We start from the raw sequence: 17,916 nt of genomic DNA, 5'->3' as shown, positions 1-17,916 counted from the left end.
GGGCAGGTCGTCCCTACTCCTGAACCCAATGAAGACGTCGTGTTCATCTCCCACTTCCTCCGAGGACTAGGCCTCACTCTGGATCCCTTCGTTAGGGGTTTGATGTTCTATTACGGGCTAGATTTCCACGATCTAGCGCCGGATTCCTTTCTCCACATCTCGGCATTTATTGTCGTATGTGAGGCCTTCCTCCGCATTACCCCTCACTTCGGCCTGTGGCTCAAGACCTTCGATGTGACGCCGAAGAAGGTCGAGGGGCAGCATGCAGCATGCGGAGGTGCATTAATAATCAAGATCACTGGAGCTCCATGGCCAAAGGGTTCCTTTCCAGAGGTGTCCGGATTATGGCAACGGGAGTGGTTCTACGTCACCGCTCCCAGAAGTGCCAAGTGGGTAGCTTCCTCCGCCTTTCGCTCGGGCCCTCCACCACAACTGATGTCATGGATCAGCAGGGGGCTGGGCTGGGGTCCAGCCAAGGATGTGCCCATACTGCAGAGCTGCATCCGAGATCTCTTCGAGGGAGATTTTAGTTTGGTTATGGTAGTGCAAGTCATGCTGGTTCGTCGAGTCCAGCCTTGCAAGCGCCGGCCCCTCCGTATGTGGGAATTCAACCCGGAAGGACCGCGCACTATCCAGAACTTCCTCGGCCTGACGCACGAGGAGTTGTACAAATCGTTCTTCGGACCCCAAGCAGAGTGTCCGGACACTTCCGAGGACGTGGGCCCAAGCAACAACCGCACCGCGGCACAAGTAAGTAATCCCACGGCCGAACACACCGTCTTTTTATTTATCATGACATCATTTTGAAGAGTCGCTCTTTGACCAGGACTGGATAGCAAAGGCGAAGATGATCCGGTGTTCGGCCCCCCTTCCTGAAGGCTTGGACAATCCGGTGCTGGAAAAGATGCTCGAGCCAGCACCCTGCCCGGTGCCCTCAAAGGAAGATGAAGGGGTGGAATAAAGAGGGCGAAAGCGGGCCTCCACCGCTACCTATTCCAACCGAGGGAATGAGCGCCTCCGTGAGGGAGGATAACCATGGGGAAGAATCTGACGTTCCCTCGCCCTGGGGGAGGAAGAGGACTACCTCTGAAGATCCGGAAACCAAAGTTTCCAAATGGGAGAAGAAAACTTCACTAGAGGGTCCTGCCTTGGAGGGTGCTCTTGCCGCACAAAGTCCGCGCAGGGATCAGCCCTCTAACGAGCTGTAACTAATCAAAAAGTACTTAGTAGTGAAGATATACTACCTTACCTTTGAGGAAAATGACTGAAGCATTTATCTTGCAATTCGGATCTTAGCCCTTCTCAGCAGAGCTCGTCTTTGGGGGATCTTCTTCCGAAGATGATGGAGAGCGAAACGCCTCCCCCGGATTCCCTGGCTCAAGAAGCGGGCGACCTTGAAGTATCGTCGCGGAGGGTCACTCCGGATCCGGTGAGTCCAGAAGATAATACTATGGTCGCCCAAAGTTCCCAGTATCCGGCTCTTGAAGAGAGCAACCAAAAGAATCCGGTCTGGTATGCGGTCGGACGCACTGAGGGATCTACTAGAGCGAGCCACTATCTCAGAAGAGCACCGTACATTGATGGGTATGGTGATAGAAAGGATTTCGTCCGCCGAAAGCGGGTTGCATGAAGCCTTTATGAGTCTACTGACGGGCTTTGAGGTACGTGAAATGATTTACATTTGTGATAGTACCGCACATTTTTAGGTGTGCCTTGTGTAGATAGTAGCCCCTGAGACTCTGGTTGTCGTCGAGAACGGCGGCGAACAGAGGATCATAGTCCCAGGTAATAACCAAACCGCATTTATGTGCAGGTGTCTGAAGCTCCGGTGGCTAGCCGAACTGATGGGGTTGCCGAACTAAAGCGGTGACTGGATGCGGCGGATGCCGACATCGAGCTTGTTAACAAGCGGCTTGATGAGGCACAGGGTAGGTGATGTTTATAGTGAATGTCACATAGAAAGAGCAGCGTGATGCCAGTATCTTTAAAATGTTGTGACCACAGATGGAGCTGCCACCGTGGAGGCCCTGCGGGCAGAGCTTGCCCGAGGCAGAGAGCAAGCAAGGAGTAGTAATGCAGCCGCTTTGAAGGCGGCCGAAGAGTTGAGAGTCGAGAAGGCCGCGCATAGCGAGAGCAAAAAGAAAATGGCCAAAATGGTTGTGAAGTTAAAAACACCGCCGACCGCTGCCAGTTACTTAAAGAAGAAAACCGGGCGAAGGATACGGACCTCGAAAAGGCCACAATGGCGACCAAAGACACCCGCTCTGCAATGAGAGCAAAGAAGGAGGAACTGCGTGAAGCCGGGGACATTGTGGCTGGGAAGCCCTTTATGCTGCGGAGGAAGTTCGGAGATCCGCGGTATGCCCCTCTAGATCGGCTATGGACTTCGGTGGACGCATATCTGGACTTGGCGGCGAGCGTTGTCGGTGCGGCCGAATACTTCTGAGATCAAACAGATCGTGAAGTGGACAAGCTATTCTAGTCGCAATTTATCGTTCCAGAGCGTCCGCTTCCATTGACTGACCAGCTTGCCGAATGGGCCGAACTCAATAGATTGTCCGGACTCACCATGAGGTCTCTCGTGGATCATCTGTGGCCGGAAAGGCCAAAGCCGAACAACTATTTTAGCTTGGTGCAGCAGTTCCTTGGTGCGGTGCCACGTATTAATGCGATGAAGAGGTCGACGTGTATAGAAGGCTCGTGGATGGCCCTTGCCCATGTCAAAACATACTGGGCGGAGATGGATGCCACCACTGTCGCGGTGCAGGCTTCGGCCATAGGCCGAGTGGCTGCCGAGTACTATTTTGAAGAAGTTCTTGAGGGCGCTCATTCAATAGAGGCCCAGTGCTCGAAGAATGTTATGTTTGAGTGACATGTATTCCCATTGTAAAAACAACATTTTATTGAATTTATCAAGGCTGTATTTATACTTTTGCCCGAAAGTATTGTGATGCCTCCTGTGCGTCCGTTTATGTATACATGTATATAACCTGAAAGATTGCAGTCGTCGGCTTTAGCCGCCATGCATATAATGCAGGGGTGTTCGCACAAGACGCGTATTCACACTTAATCCAACGTCTTGGTCCTATTAAGGATGTGAGAGCACAACGAACTAGGCAACCGGACTATAATGCTTTAACACTTTCACTTAGCCAGAGGAGTTTGACAGTGGGGCTACTATATAGCCCCTGGTGACTCCGCACTCATCCAGATTCGGGGTGCGTACATGCCTGGCCGGGAAACGGCCCTTCGTTAATGTGGAGGAATCCCGAAGATTCCAATAGGTCATCGAGTGGTTGACCAGTCTCACGCTATATCATGATAGTCAGTTTTTAGCTTTCTCTACTGAGGTGCTCGTTCGGATAAACCAGGGCACAATCGCAGTAGTTCTCCTGGTGCCTCCTTAGCCGATAGAGCGGAATGTAAGGTAGCAAAGCACAGGAGCCGGGCAAACCCAACATTTGACCAAAGACATGATTCGGAGCTGATGCATATAAGGCCAAACTCGCGACGCCGAACACTCCCTAAGGTATTCGGTCTTTTGTGGTGTAAACCGGGCCTAAACAGTGCCCTTTGTAGTAAGCTCCTGGTGTCCAGGTACATACATTATTCTGACGTGGCCACATTCCAAGACGTCAGCATCCTTCTCAATTGTACTAAGAATTCAAGGGATGTGTAGCAACAAGAGACAGTAAAAAAGGTTTACGCAGGGTCATAATCTAAAAAGAATCCTTGGAACGGGTCCCTGCTGCACGTCTGCGCCTGTGTCTCCGTTGTGCTGTATCCTGGACGGATGTAGCACGATGGTCATCTGTAAAAGAGAGGAACTTAGTTGAAAAGTTGTCGCGCAAAAAGGTAGGTTATACTAAAGAAACCATGTACAATGCAAGATGAGTAAGATTGAGCCTAATTGCCACTTGTGTGCGCACGTTGAGCCCCTTGTATTGTACTAGGGGTATGGCCATCAAACATGTATTAATTACATATAGCTGCGCCGGACTCGTCTAATTGCGTCCGTGGTCTTAACGACCTATCGAATGCTTGAGTTGGTGAGGCCGTTTAGTGTGCGGCTGCCAAGGCGGCCGCACTGTCTTTGGCGCTCAAGGAACGCTCAATATCTCCATTTACTGTGATGATGCCACGTGGACCGGGCATCTTAAGCGTGAGGGAAGCGTAATGCGGTATTGCATTAAAGCGAGCAAAAGCTTCGCATCCGAGTAGTGCTTGATAGCCACTTTGGAACGGAGCGATGTGGAAGGTTAAATTTTCGCTGTGGAAGTTATCAGGGAAGCCAAATATAACCTCTAGTAGCAGGGAGCCCTTGGAATGAGCCTCTGGACCTGGCGTTACTCCTTTAAAGGTAGTATTGCTGCGGCAAATATTTGTTGGGTCTATCCCCATTTTGCGGACTGTATCCTGATATATCAGATTGAAACTGCTGCCGCCGTCCATCAAGACTCATGTGAAGTGGTATCCGCCAAATATTGGATCCAATACCAAGGCAGCCCATCCTGCATGCCGGATACTTGCCGAGTAGTCCCGATGATCGAAGGTGATCGATTGAGACGACCAGTGGCGGAGCTCCGCGGTGATAGCCCCGGGGGCATGTTTCTCTAAAGGTGCCGCTTTCTTTCTCCCTTTTATCACGTGTAACACGTTTACTGTTTTGACTTCTGGTGGGAATTTCTTCTGTTCCCCTGTGCTTTGCTTGCGAGGCTCGTCCTTGTCTTCACTTGGTGTATCCTGCCCCTTGTGTTCGGCGTTGAGCTTGCCGGACTGTTTGAAGACTCAACATTCTCTGTGGTTATGATTTGCAGGTTTATCAGGGGTGCTATGGATCTGACATATTTGGTCCAGAATTTTGTTTAGGCCAGATAATTCATCTCTGTTGCCTTTGGAGGGCGGTTTTTGCTGACCTGGCCGAGAGCTTCTGAATCCGGCGTTTACCGTCGTGCTCTTCGGGCTGTCTTCTTTATTCCGGTGATTATTATTGCTGCGTTGTGATTTCCCGTTTCCATCCATGACTTCGGATGTACTTGGGTCGCTGGTGCTGCATCGGGCTAACCAGCTGTCCTCTCCCGCGCAAAAGCGGGTCATCAGGCTTGTTAATGCTGCCATTGTTCTCAGCTTTTCTTGACCGAGGTGTCTGGCAAGCCATTCATCTCGAACACTATGTTTGAAAGGTGCTAAGGCTTCGGCCTCCGAACAGTCGACTATTTGCTTATTTTTAGTGAGGAACATGTTCCAAAGTTTTCGGGCTGACTCACCGGACCGTTGAGTTATATGACTTAAATCGTCTGCATGTGGTGGTCGGACATATGTCCCTTGAAAATTTGCTCGAAAGGCGTCTTCGAGCTCTTCCCAGCTTCTGATGGAGTTTTCGAGGAGGCTTTTAAGCCAGTGCCAGGCTGGCCCTTTGAGCTTGAGGGGTAAGTATTCGATGGCGTGGAGATCGTCTCCTCGAGCCATATGGATATGGAGGATGTAGTCCTCAATCCAGACCCTAGGGTCTGTTGTTCCGTCGTACGCCTCTAGGTTTACGCGTTTGAATCCCTTTGGAAATTCATGGTCCAGGACCTCGTCGGTGAAACATAGGGGGTGTGCGGCACCCCTATATTTGGGTGTACCATGGTGTTCCGATGTTTGTTGTGTTGCATTGTATGTTGGAGCGCGCTTGCGTGGTCCATAGATGGATCTGGTTGTGCCGTCCTTTTGATGCGGGCCCTTACGCAGATCGTGTACTGGTTTATGTGCGGTGTCGTTTGCCGCTTTATGTTGGCTATGAGGTCGCCTATCCGACCGGATGGCCGTTTTATTTTTTAATTGTGGAGGATCTAAGGCCTCCTCATCGAATTTAGGTAGCAACTTTTGCTTCGGATAGCTCTTTGTGTGGCGATTACTGCCGTATTTCGCTGCAGTGTTGAGTACTTCACTCCATTTGATTTTGAGTGTGTCTTGTGCAGCCTTGAGCCTTTGCTTCTGTTTTTTCAGACTCCTCGCAGTGGCAACCAGCCTTTGATGGGCATTCTGTTGCTCCGGGTGCCTGTCCGGTGTGATGTCATCCGGACTGTTATCTTCGACGGGGTTGGGCTGTTTGGCTTGATTTTCCGTGTTGCCGTGGTCGGGCAATGGTTCACCCTGCTCTAACGTTGGGTCTATATAATCGTTATTTCTGCCGAGGCGGGATTTGGAGCGGCGTTTACGCTGCCGCTTTGACTGCTTCTCGAGGGAACAACCCCTCGCTGCGTCCTTCCGTTCCTCGTCGTCGTTTTCTTTGGGTGTGTCCACCATGTATACGTCATGTGATGAAGTTGGCGTCCAGTGCCCTGTGGGTGGTGGTTCCTGTTCGTCTCCTGCATCGTCGTCCATACCTTCGATGTCTTCGGAGTCGAGGTCCAGCATGTCGGTTAGGTCGTCGACAGTGGCTATTAAGTGGATGGTGGGTGGGCGGCAAATTTCTTCGTCACCCGCATCCCAATCCTGCCAGGCGTAGTTCAGCCAGGACTCTCCTGACAAGGAGAGAGACCTTAATGAGTTCAGTATATCGCCAAAGGGCAAGTGCTGAAAAATACCCATGGAGGTAAACTCCATGATCGGCGCCCAGCCGGATTCGATAGGCACGGGCGCAGGCGGTTCGGAGTCCGTGGCCGGAGAAGGATCCGGCAGTTGGGCCACACGGCTCTCGTGAAGGATAAGGTCAATATTCGGATCGATCGCCGCTGAGGATAAGGCCTCCATGGCGGGGTCTATCCACCCGTCCATGGATGGCGCAACTGGCTCCGAATTGAGGGTCGGAGCAGCTGCCGGTGCGCTCTCCTGGACACTGTCCGATGGTAGAGCTAAATCGTACTGATCGTGACCGTGTGGCGCACAAGGCAGGGGCTCGAATCCGTCGACGATCAAGTCTCCACGGATATCGGCCGTGTAGTTTAAGCTTCTAAACCTGACCTAGGTACCAGGGGCGTAAATTTCGATCTGCTCCAGATGGCCACGTGAGTTGGCCCGCAGTGCGAAGCCACCGAATACGAAGATCTATCCGGGGAGAAAAGTCTCACCCTGGACCGCATCGCTATCGATGATTAAAGGAGCCATCAAGCCTAACGGAGACGACACAGAGGAACTCTCAATGAAAGCACCAATGTCGATGTCAAAACCGGCGGATCTCGGGTAGGGGGTCCCGAACTGTGCGTCTAAGGCGGATGGTAACAGGAGGCAGGGGACACGATGTTTTACCCAGGTTCGGGCCCTCTTGATGGAGGTAAAACCCTACGTCCTGCTTGATTTATTCTTGATGATATGAGTGTTACAAGAGTTGATCTACCACGAGATCGGAGAGGCTAAACCCTAAAAGCTAGCCTATGGTATGATTGCATGTTGTCCTATGGACTAAAACCCTCCGGTTTATATAGACACCGGAGGGGGTTAGGGTTACATAAGGTCGGTTACAAAGGAGGAGATATCCATATCCGTGCTGCCTAGCTTCCCTTCCACGCCAAGTAGAGTCCTATCCGGACACGGGACGAAGTCTTCAATCTTGTATCTTCATAGTCCAACAGTCCGGCCAAAGGACATAGTCCGGCTGTCAGGAGACCCCATAATCTAGGACTCCCTCAGTAGCCCCTAAACCAGGCTTCAATGACGATGAGTCCGATGCGCAGTGTTGTCTTCGGCATTGCAAGGCGGGTTCCTCCTCCGAATACACCATAGAAGAGTTTGAATACGAGGATAGTGTCCGATCCTAAAAATAAGTTCCACATACGACCGTAGAGAGAATAATATTTCCATAAATCTAAACTGCTGACACGTTTCGGCAGCATGACATTATGCCATGGCCCGGTAATTATTCGAACCGTTTTTCCTTAACCCACCCCACACATAACGCGAGGCGGTTTTTTGACACGTCTTGTCAAAGCAGAGATCGTGTTCCCCTTATTACGGGATTCTCATCAATATGGACGTGGGTAACCCAACCGTGCCTAGGACTCCTAGACCTTTGGCAAGTCCCAAACGGCCACGAGGAGGACGCTTGATATTCACCCTCTTTATAAAGGGACAAGGCTTTTAATTTTCTCCTCCCGTGCCCAATCGAATCCTTCCCCCGCCTTGAGTTCTAACACCCAAAGCCCAGGTCAGGTGCTTCGGACCTTCAATATTGTCCAGATCCAGCCTCCATGTCCGGTGGATTCCCTCCTCCGTCACGGAAGAGGATATCAAGAAGTTGAGGGAGGCAAGATACCTGACCACCGAAGTTTCGCATCGGCTGCCTGCCCGAGGGCAGGTCGTCCCTACTCCTGAACCCAATGAAGACGTCGTGTTCATCTCCCACTTCCTCCGAGGACTAGGCCTCACTCTGGATCCCTTCGTTAGGGGTTTGATGTTCTATTACGGGCTAGATTTCCACAATCTAGCCCCAGATTCCTTTCTCCACATCTCGGCATTTATTGTCGTATGTGAGGCCTTCCTCCGCATTACCCCTCACTTCGGCCTGTGGCTCAAGACCTTCGATGTGATGCCGAAGAAGGCCGAGGGGCAGCATGCAGCATGCGGAGGTGCATTAATAAGCAAGATCACTGGAGCTCCATGGCCAAAGGGTTCCTTTCCAGAGGTGTCCGGATTATGGCAACGGGAGTGGTTCTACGTCACCGCTCCCAGAAGTGCCAAGTGGGTAGCTTCCTCCGCCTTTCGCTCGGGCCCTCCACCACAACTGATGTCATGGATCAGCAGGGGGCTGGGCTAGGGTCCAGCCAAGGATGTGCCCATACTGCAGAGCTGCATCCGAGATCTCTTCGAGGGAGATTTTAGTTTGGTTATGGTAGTGCAAGTCATGCTGGTTCGTTGAGTCCAGCCTTGCAAGCGCTGGCCCCTCCGTATGTGGGAATTCAACCCGGAAGGACCGCGCACTATCCAGAACTTCCTCGGTCGAAGCAGCTGCCGGTGCGCTCTCCTGAACACTGTCCGATGGTACAGCTAAATCGTACTCATCGTGACCGTGTGGCGCACAAGGCAGGGGCTCGAATCCGTCGAAGATCAAGTCTCCGCGGATATCGGTCGTGTAGTTTAAGCTTCCAAACCTGACCTGGCTACCAGGGGCGTAACTTTCGATCTGCTCCAGATGGCCACGTGAGTTGGCCCGCAGTGCGAAGCCGCCGAATACGAAGATCTGTCCAGGGAGAAAAGTCTCACCCTGGACCGCATCGCTATCGATTATTAAAGGAGCCATCAAGCCTAACGGTGACGACACAGAGGAACTCTCAATGAAAGCACCAATGTCGGTGTCAAAACCGGCGGATCTCGGGTAGGGGGTCCCGAACTGTGCGTCTAAGGCGGATGGTAACAGGAGGCAAGGGACACGATGTTTTACCTAGGTTCGGGCCCTCTTGATGGAGGTAAAACCCTACGTCCTGCTTGATTTATTCTTGATGATATGAGTATTACAAGAGTTGATCTACCATGAGATCGGAGAGGCTAAACCCTAAAAGCTAGCCTATGGTATGATTGCATGTTGTCCTATGGACTAAAACCCTCCGATTTATATAGACACCGGAGGAGATATCCATATCCGTACTGCCTAGCTTGACTTCCGCGACAAGTAGAGTCCTATCCGGACACGGGACGAAGTCTTCAATCTTGTATCTTCATAGTCCAACAGTCCGGCCAAAGGACATAGTCCGGCTGTCCGGAGACCCCCTAATCCTGGACTCCCTCAGTGTGGATGAAGCTTTTGAGATTTAGGGAGACCGTGATATGAGAGGAATTAAGGAGACACAAAAGCTCAAGCTTGGGGATGCCCAAGGCACCCAGAGATAATATTTCAAGAAGTCTCAAGCGTCTAAGCTTGGGGATGCCCCGGTTGGCATCCCACCTTTCTTCTTCAACAACTATCGGTTAGTTTCAGTTGATCCTAAGTTTTTGCTTCTTCACATGATGTTCGCCATTCTTAGAATGTTATTTTATTTTGCTTTGCTTGCTGTTTGAATAAAATACCAAGATCCGAAATTCTTAAGTGTTAAAAAGTCTTCACATAGTTGCATAATTATTCGACTACCCATTGATCTTCACTTATATCTTTCGGGGTAGTTTGTCATTTGCTCTAGTGCTTCACTTATATCTTTTAGAGCATGGTGTTAGTTTTATTTTGAAGAAATAGATGAACTCTCATGCTTCACTTATATTATTTTGAGAGTCTTAATAGCATGGTAATTTGCTTAAAATCCTAATATGCTAGGTATTCAAGAATAATAAAACTTTCTTATGAGTGTATTGAATACTAAGAGAAGTTTGATGCCTGATGATTGTTTTGAGATATGGAGGTAATAATATGAAATTCGTGTTAGTTGAGTAGTTGTGAAATTGAGAAATGCTTGTGTTGAAGTTTGAAAGTCTTGTAGCATGCACGTATGGTAAACGTTATGTAACAAATTTGAAACATGAGGTGTTATTTGATTGTCCTCCTTATGAGTGGCGGTCGGGGACGAGCGATGGTCTTTTCCTACCAATCTATCCCCCTAGGAGCATGCGCGTAGTACCGAGGTTTTTGAGGACTTGTAGATTTTTGCAATAAGTATGTGAGTTCTTTATGACTAATGTTGAGTCCATGGATTATACGCACTCTCACCCTTCCATCCTTGCTAGCCTCTTCGGTACCGTGCATTGCCCTTTCTCACATTGAGAGTTGGCGCAAACTTCGCCGGTGCATCCAAACCCCGTGATATGATACGCTCTTTCACACATAAACCTCCTTATATCTTCCTCAAAACAGCCACCATACCTACCTATTATGGCATTTCCATAGCCATTCCGAGATATATTGCGATGCAACTTTCCACCATTCCGTTTATTATGACACGCATCATCATTGTCATATTGGTTTGCATGATCATGTAGTTGACATCGTATTTGTGGCAAAACCACCGTCCATAATTTTTCACACATGTCACACTTGATTCATCACAATCCCGACACACCGCTGGAGGCATTCATATAGAGTCATCCTTGTTCTAGTATCGAGTTGTAATCATTGAGTTGTAAATAAATAGAAGTGTGATGATCATTATTAGAGCATTGTCCCAAGTGAGGAATAAATAAAAAAAGAACAAAAGAGAGAAAGGCCAAAAAAAAGAGAAGGCCCAAAAAAGAGAAATGCCATAAAAAAAGAGAAGGCCCAAAAAAATGAGAGAAAAAGAGAGAAGGGACAATGTTACTATCCTTTTACCAAACTTGTGCTTCAAAGTAGCACCATGATCTTCATAGTAGAGAGTCTCTTGTTTTGTCACTTTCATATACTAGCGGGAATTTTTCATTATAGAACTTGGCTTGTATATTCCAACAATGGGCCTCCTCAAGTGCCCTAGGTCTTCGTGAGCAAGAAAGTTGGATGCACACCCACTTAGTTTCTTTTGTTGAGCTTTCATACATTTATAGCTCTAGTGCATCCGTTGCATGGCAATCCCAACTCCTTGCATTAACATCAATCGGTGGGCACCTCCATAGCCCATTGATTAGCCTCGTTGATGTAAGACTTTCTCCTTTTTGTCTTCTCCACATAACCCCCCTCATTATATTCTATTCCACCCATAGTGCTATATCCATGGCTCTCGCTCATGTATTGTGTGAAAGTTTATGAGTTTGAGATTACTAAAGTATGAAACAATTGCTTGGCTTGTCATCGGGGTTGTGCATGATGAGAGCATTTTTGTGTGACGAAAATGAAACATGACTAAACTATATGATTTTGTAGGGATGAACTTTCTTTGGCCATGTTATTTTGAGAAGACATAATTGCTTAGTTAGTATGCTTGAAGTATTATCATTTTTATGTCAATATGAACTTTTGTCTTGAATCTTTTGGATCTGAATATTCATACCAAAATTAAGAAGAATTGCATTGAAATTATGCCAACTAGCATTCCACATCCAAAATTCTTTCTTTTATCATTTACCTACTCGAGGACGAGCAGGAATTAAGCTTGGGGATGCTTGATACGTCTCCAACGTATCTATAATTTTTGATTGCTCCATGCTATGTTATCTACTGTTTTGGGCAATATTGGGCTTTATTATCCACTTTTATAATATTTTGGGGACTAACCTATTAACCAGAGGCCCAGCCCAGATTTGCTGGTTTTTTTGCCTATTTCAGTGTTTCGAAGAAAAGGAATATCAAACGGAGTCGAAACGGAACGAAATCAACTGGAGAAGTTATTTTTGGAAGGAAAGCTACCGGATGGACTTGGACCCCACGTCAGGAGAGAAGGGAGGTGCCCACGAGGATGGGGGCGCGCCCACCCCCTAGGGCGCGCCCCCCTGCCTCGTGGGGCCCCTGAAGCTCCACCGACATACTTCCTGCACCCATATATACCTACGCATCCTAAAACTTCCAGAGCACAATAGATCAGGAGTTCCGCCGCCAGAAGCCTCTGTAGCCACCGAAAACCAATCTAGACCCGTTCCGGCACCCCGCCGGAGGGGGCGATCCTTCTCCGGTGGCCATCTTCGTCATCACGGTGCTCTCCTTGACGAGGAGGGAGTAGTTCTCCCTCGGGGCTGAGGGTATGTACCAGTAGCTATGTGTTTGATCTCTCTCTCTCTCTCGTGTTCTTGATTTGGCACGATCTTGATGTATCACGAGCTTTGCTATTATATTTGGATCTTATGTTTCTCCTCCCCCTCTACTCTCTTGTAATGAATTGAGTTTCCCCCTTTGAAGTAATCTTATCGGATTGAGTCTTTAAAGATTTGAGAACACTTGATGTATGTCTTTCCGTGCGTATCTGTGGTGACAATGGGATACCACGTGATTCACTTGATGTATGTTTTGGTGATCAACTTGCAGGTTCCGCCCATGAACCTATGCATAGGGGTTGGCACACGTTTTCGTCTTGATTCTCCGATAGAACTTTGGGGCACTCTTTGAGCTCCTTTGTGTTGGTTGAATAGATGAATCTGAGATTGTGTGATGCATATCGTATAATCATACCCATGGATACTTGAGGTGACATTGGAGTATCTAGGTGACATTAGGGTTTTGGTTGATTTGTGTCTTAAGGTGTTATTCTAGTACGAACTCTAGGGCTGTTTGTGACACTTATAGGAATAGCCCAACAGATTGATTGGAAAGAATAACTTTGAGGTGGTTTCGTACCCTACCATAATCTCTTCGTTCGTTCTCCGCTATTAGTGACTTTGGAGTGACTCTTTGTTGCATGTTGAGGGATATTTATGTGATCCAATTATGATATTATTGTTGAGGGAACTTACACTAGTGAAAGTATGAACCCTAGGACTTGTTTCCTATCATTGCAATACCGTTTACGCTCACTTTTATCATTAGTTACCTTGCTGTTTTTATAATTTCAAATTACAAATACCTTTACCTACTATCCATATACCACTTGTATCACCCTCTCTTCGCCGAACTAGTGCACCTATACAATTTACCATTGTATTGGGTGTGTTGGGGACACAAGAGACTCTTTGTTATTTGGTTGCAGGGTTGCTTGAGAGAGACCATCTTCATCCTACGCCTCCTACGGATTGATAAACCTTAGGTCATCCACTTGAGGGAAATTTGCTACTGTCCTACAAACCTCTGCCCTTGGAGGCCCAACAAATTCTACAAGAAGAAGGTTGTGTAGTAGACATCAGTGCACCCCCCTCTAGTTATTTTTGCACCAAATATTCTTAAATATTCAGGAAAAAATCATATAACATTTTCAGGGCATTATGAGAACTTTTATTTTTGGGTCTTTTTTTGCACGGGAAATTCAAAAAACAGACAAAACATGGCATTTTATTTTATTTAACTAATAAAAAACAAAAAACAAAAGGTAGGGACAAGAAGTTGTTCTTACTAAATTCATCAACTTCATACCGTTCAAAAATGATTCATTGATAAGGTTGATCAAGTCTATTAACAACCTCTTCGGTTAGCATGAAACCGAAGAACTTCCGTAAATTACTAAGTTACCTCAATGGGGATATGCATTTCCCCAACAATAAGCATTTCATATTTCTTTTTGACAGTAGGTAGAGGTATTTGAAAACTTCCAATAGTGATTTTCGGAGATTTTTCAATAACATTAATACCATTCACTTGGAATTGTTTCTTCAGAAAGTGCACCGGATGCTCATTACCATTGATATGAAAAGTGACCTTGCTTTTATTGCAACCAATAACAGCCCTTGCGGTATTCAAGAAGGGTCTACTAAGGATAATCGACATGTTGTCGTCCTTGGGCATCTCAAGTATAACAAAGTCAGTCAAAATAGTAACGTTAGCAACAACGGGCACATCCTCACAGATACCTAACACCCTCGATGCGGCTATATCTCCCACATGTCGAAGCATGACTTAGAGGCATAACCGCATTGAAAGAAATGTCGCAAGTGAGATAATCTTCACACAACCCAGGTAATACATAAGGGAAAGAAATACATAGTTGGCTTACAATCGCCACTTCACACAATACATGAATTAAAGCATTACATCAACCAGATACAATCAAGGTCCGACTACGGAACCAAAATAAAAGAAGACTACCCCAAATGCTACACAGATCCCCGTTCGTCCCAACTGGGCTCCACTACTGATCAAACTGGAAACAGAACAACATAGCGAACACAATCTTCACCGAACTCCTCCTTGAGCTTGGTTGCGTCACCTGCATGGTCTCATCGGCACCCGCAAGCTAGTTTTGGAAGTATCTGTGAGTCACGGGGACTCAGCAATCTCACACCCTCGTGATCAAGACAATTTAAGCTTATGAGAAGGGTAAAAGGTATGAGGTGGAGCTGCAGCAAGCGACTAGCATATATGGTGGCTAACATACGCAAATGAGAGCGAGAAGAGAAGGCAAAAGCACGGTCAAACAACTATGATCAACAAGTGATCCTAGAACAACCAACGTTAAGCATTACTCCAACACCATGTTCACTTCCCGGACTCCACCGAGAAGAGACCATCACGGTTACACACGCGGTTGATGTATTTTAATTAAGATCAACTTCAGGTTTTCTACAACCGGACATTAACAAATTCCCATCTGCCTATAACCGCAAGCACGGCTTTTGAAAGTTCAAATCCCTGCAGGGGTGTCCCAACTTAGCCCATCACAAGCTCTCAGGGTCAACGAAGGATATTCCTTCTCCCAGGACAATCCGATCAGACTCGGCATCCCGGTTACAAGATATCCTCGACAATGGTAAAACAAGTCCAGCAAGACCACCCGATGCGCCGACATCCCGATAGGAGCTGCACATATCTTGTTCTCAGGGCAACACCGGATAAGCAATTCGTACAACTAAAACCAGCCCTCGAGTTTCCCCGAGGTGGCGCTGCAAGGGGCTCTAGTTTGGACCAACACTTAGACAAGCACTGGCCCGGGGGGGTTAAAATAAAGATGACCCTTGGGCTGGCCTAACCCAAGGGAAAAAGAGGCTAGGTGGCAAATGGTAAAATCAAGGTTGGGCCTTGCTGGAGGAGTTTTATTCAAAGCGAACTGTCAAGAGGTTCCCATTATAACCCAACCGTGTAAGGAACGCAAAATCCGGGAACATGACACCGATATGACGGAAACTAGGGCGGCAAGAGTGGAACAAAACACCAGGCATAAGGCCGAACCTTCCACCCTTTACCAAGTATATATATGCATTAATTAAATAAGAGATATTGTGATATCCCAACAAAAATATCCATGTTCCAACATGGAACAAACTCCAATCTTCACCTGCAGCTAACAACGCTATAAGAGGGGCTGAGCAAAGCGGTAACATAGCCAAACAACGGTTTGCTAGGACAAGGTGGGTTAGAGGCTTGGCTTAACAATATGGGAGGCATGATAAGCAAGTGGTAGGTATCGCAGCATAGGCATAGCAAAAGAGCGAGCATCTAGCAAGCAAAGATAGAAGTGATTTCGAGGGTATGGTCATCTTGCCTGAAATCCCGCAAGGAAGAAGAACGAGTCCATGAAGAAGACAAACAGACGTAGTCGAACGGTTCCTCACAAACACGACGTTATCGGAACCAACCCGAAGAAGCAACACCGGAAAGAAACACACAACATAGTAAACAACCAACACATGAACATGGTATGATATGCGGGATGCGGTATGTGATGCATATGCATGATTTGGAAAGGAATGATTCAACCTGGCCTCAACTTGGAAATCCAGGAGTGCCACTGGAAAGTTGAGTTGATTTCGGTTGAAATCGATATAAAGATCACCGGAATCGGATGCACGGTTTGGAAATGGCAAGCAAAACAAATATGGCACCGGTCTGCGATAAACAGCAAGTAGCCAACTAAATGCATCAAGATAAATATGCTACATAACTCAAACATGGCAAAAAAATACATGGCAAGGATCCACTCATGATGCTTGAAAAAATATTAACATTGAGATACGGCTAATTCACTCATTAACAGGTTCAAACAAGCATGGCAAAAGTGCAAATGATAACAGGTTTCAGACTTAGTGAAATAACAAGTCAGGAATTTATCATCAGGAAGCAATCTTTAGAGCACAAAAACTACCTGCTACAGGAACATATCATGGCAAGGCAAGGCATGGCATGAGGCTACTCAAAGCATATAACTAAAGTCCCTTGGTGACCTTGAGCCAAAAGGGATCATAAAATACAATTGCAAGCATGTGAACATAGCAAAAACATAAACAGATTCAGACTTAGTGAAAAACTGGAGCATGGCAAAACAGTTAGGAAGTAGGCATGTTAACGAGCCCGATGCACTCACTACAGAGCATGGCATGACAAACTAAGCATACATCCATCAAGAAGACATGGCATAGAAGCTAGACATGGCAAGAAAAATAACATAGCATGCACGGATCAACAACAATAAGCATGGCAAAATCGCTAAACATGTTAACAATCTATCAGGAACATTTTATAGCAAAAGTAGAGCTCGATTGACTCAAGCTAGGGTGCTCCATAAATGCAAACAAAGGAATGGATGGATAGAGCACCACAATATTAACAAAACATCCTTACTGATCATCCTCAAAAGAGGCGCGGATCACTAGGAAACAACATGAACATATGGCATAAAAATAATGACAGGGCAAGGACTTAGTGAAATTCTAAGTCCCTGAAATCAGCATCATTGAGTAAGCTACTTTGCATGCTTGTGCTAGTCATCAAAAATATCACAAAAATACATGGCATACACCCCTGTAAAGATGGCATGGCATATAAAAAAACACATGTAGAGCTCAGGATCATAGCATGCACACATTAATCATGGCAAAAATGACAAAAGGCCATTTGTTGAAACAGATCTGACATATTCATCACATAGCCCTCTCCCAACAGCATTTCGGACATCAAGATGAGCTCAAATGAAAATGATGCAATGAGATGAAATGATGAACTCGACGAGACGAACATTTTGATATGCTACACGCACGAATCGGAGATACGGATGCATAGTTATGGCATGCGAAAGAATGCAAAAATATAGTGAGAATTAGGGTTAGAGTCAACCCCAGATCTAGATCCAGATCGGGATCTCGCCGGAGCACTGTTCACCGGAGGCGTTGAGGTCGCCGGACTTGGACGAGGTCGCCGGAGAAGAAGAGGCCGGCCGGGGCATGGTCGCGGACTTGCTGGACGGCGCCGACGTCGGAGAGGAGATGCGGAGCGGCGAGGCACCGGAGTAGGGCGGCGTGCGGCAGAGTTGCGGGCGCCGGCCGAAGCGGCGAACGGTGGCGGGCATCGTCGGCGGAGGCGGCGGCACCGGACGGCGGCCGTGGCCGGCGAAGGCGAAGTGCGGCGAGGGCGGGCGGCGCGGCCTCGGGCGGCGGCGCGCTGGGCCGCGAGGGCCGGCTCCGGGCTCCCCGGGCCGCGCGGTGAGAGGGGGCGGCCGAACCAATGGGAGGAGGACACGTGGCGGCGGCGGG

The sequence above is a fragment of the Triticum urartu genome, chromosome 7A, assembly GCF_056163025.1.
Source record: "Triticum urartu cultivar PI428250 chromosome 7A, HENAU_Tu73, whole genome shotgun sequence".
Classification (NCBI taxonomy): Eukaryota; Viridiplantae; Streptophyta; class Magnoliopsida; order Poales; family Poaceae; genus Triticum; species Triticum urartu.
This window is presented reverse-complemented; position numbering follows the sequence as displayed.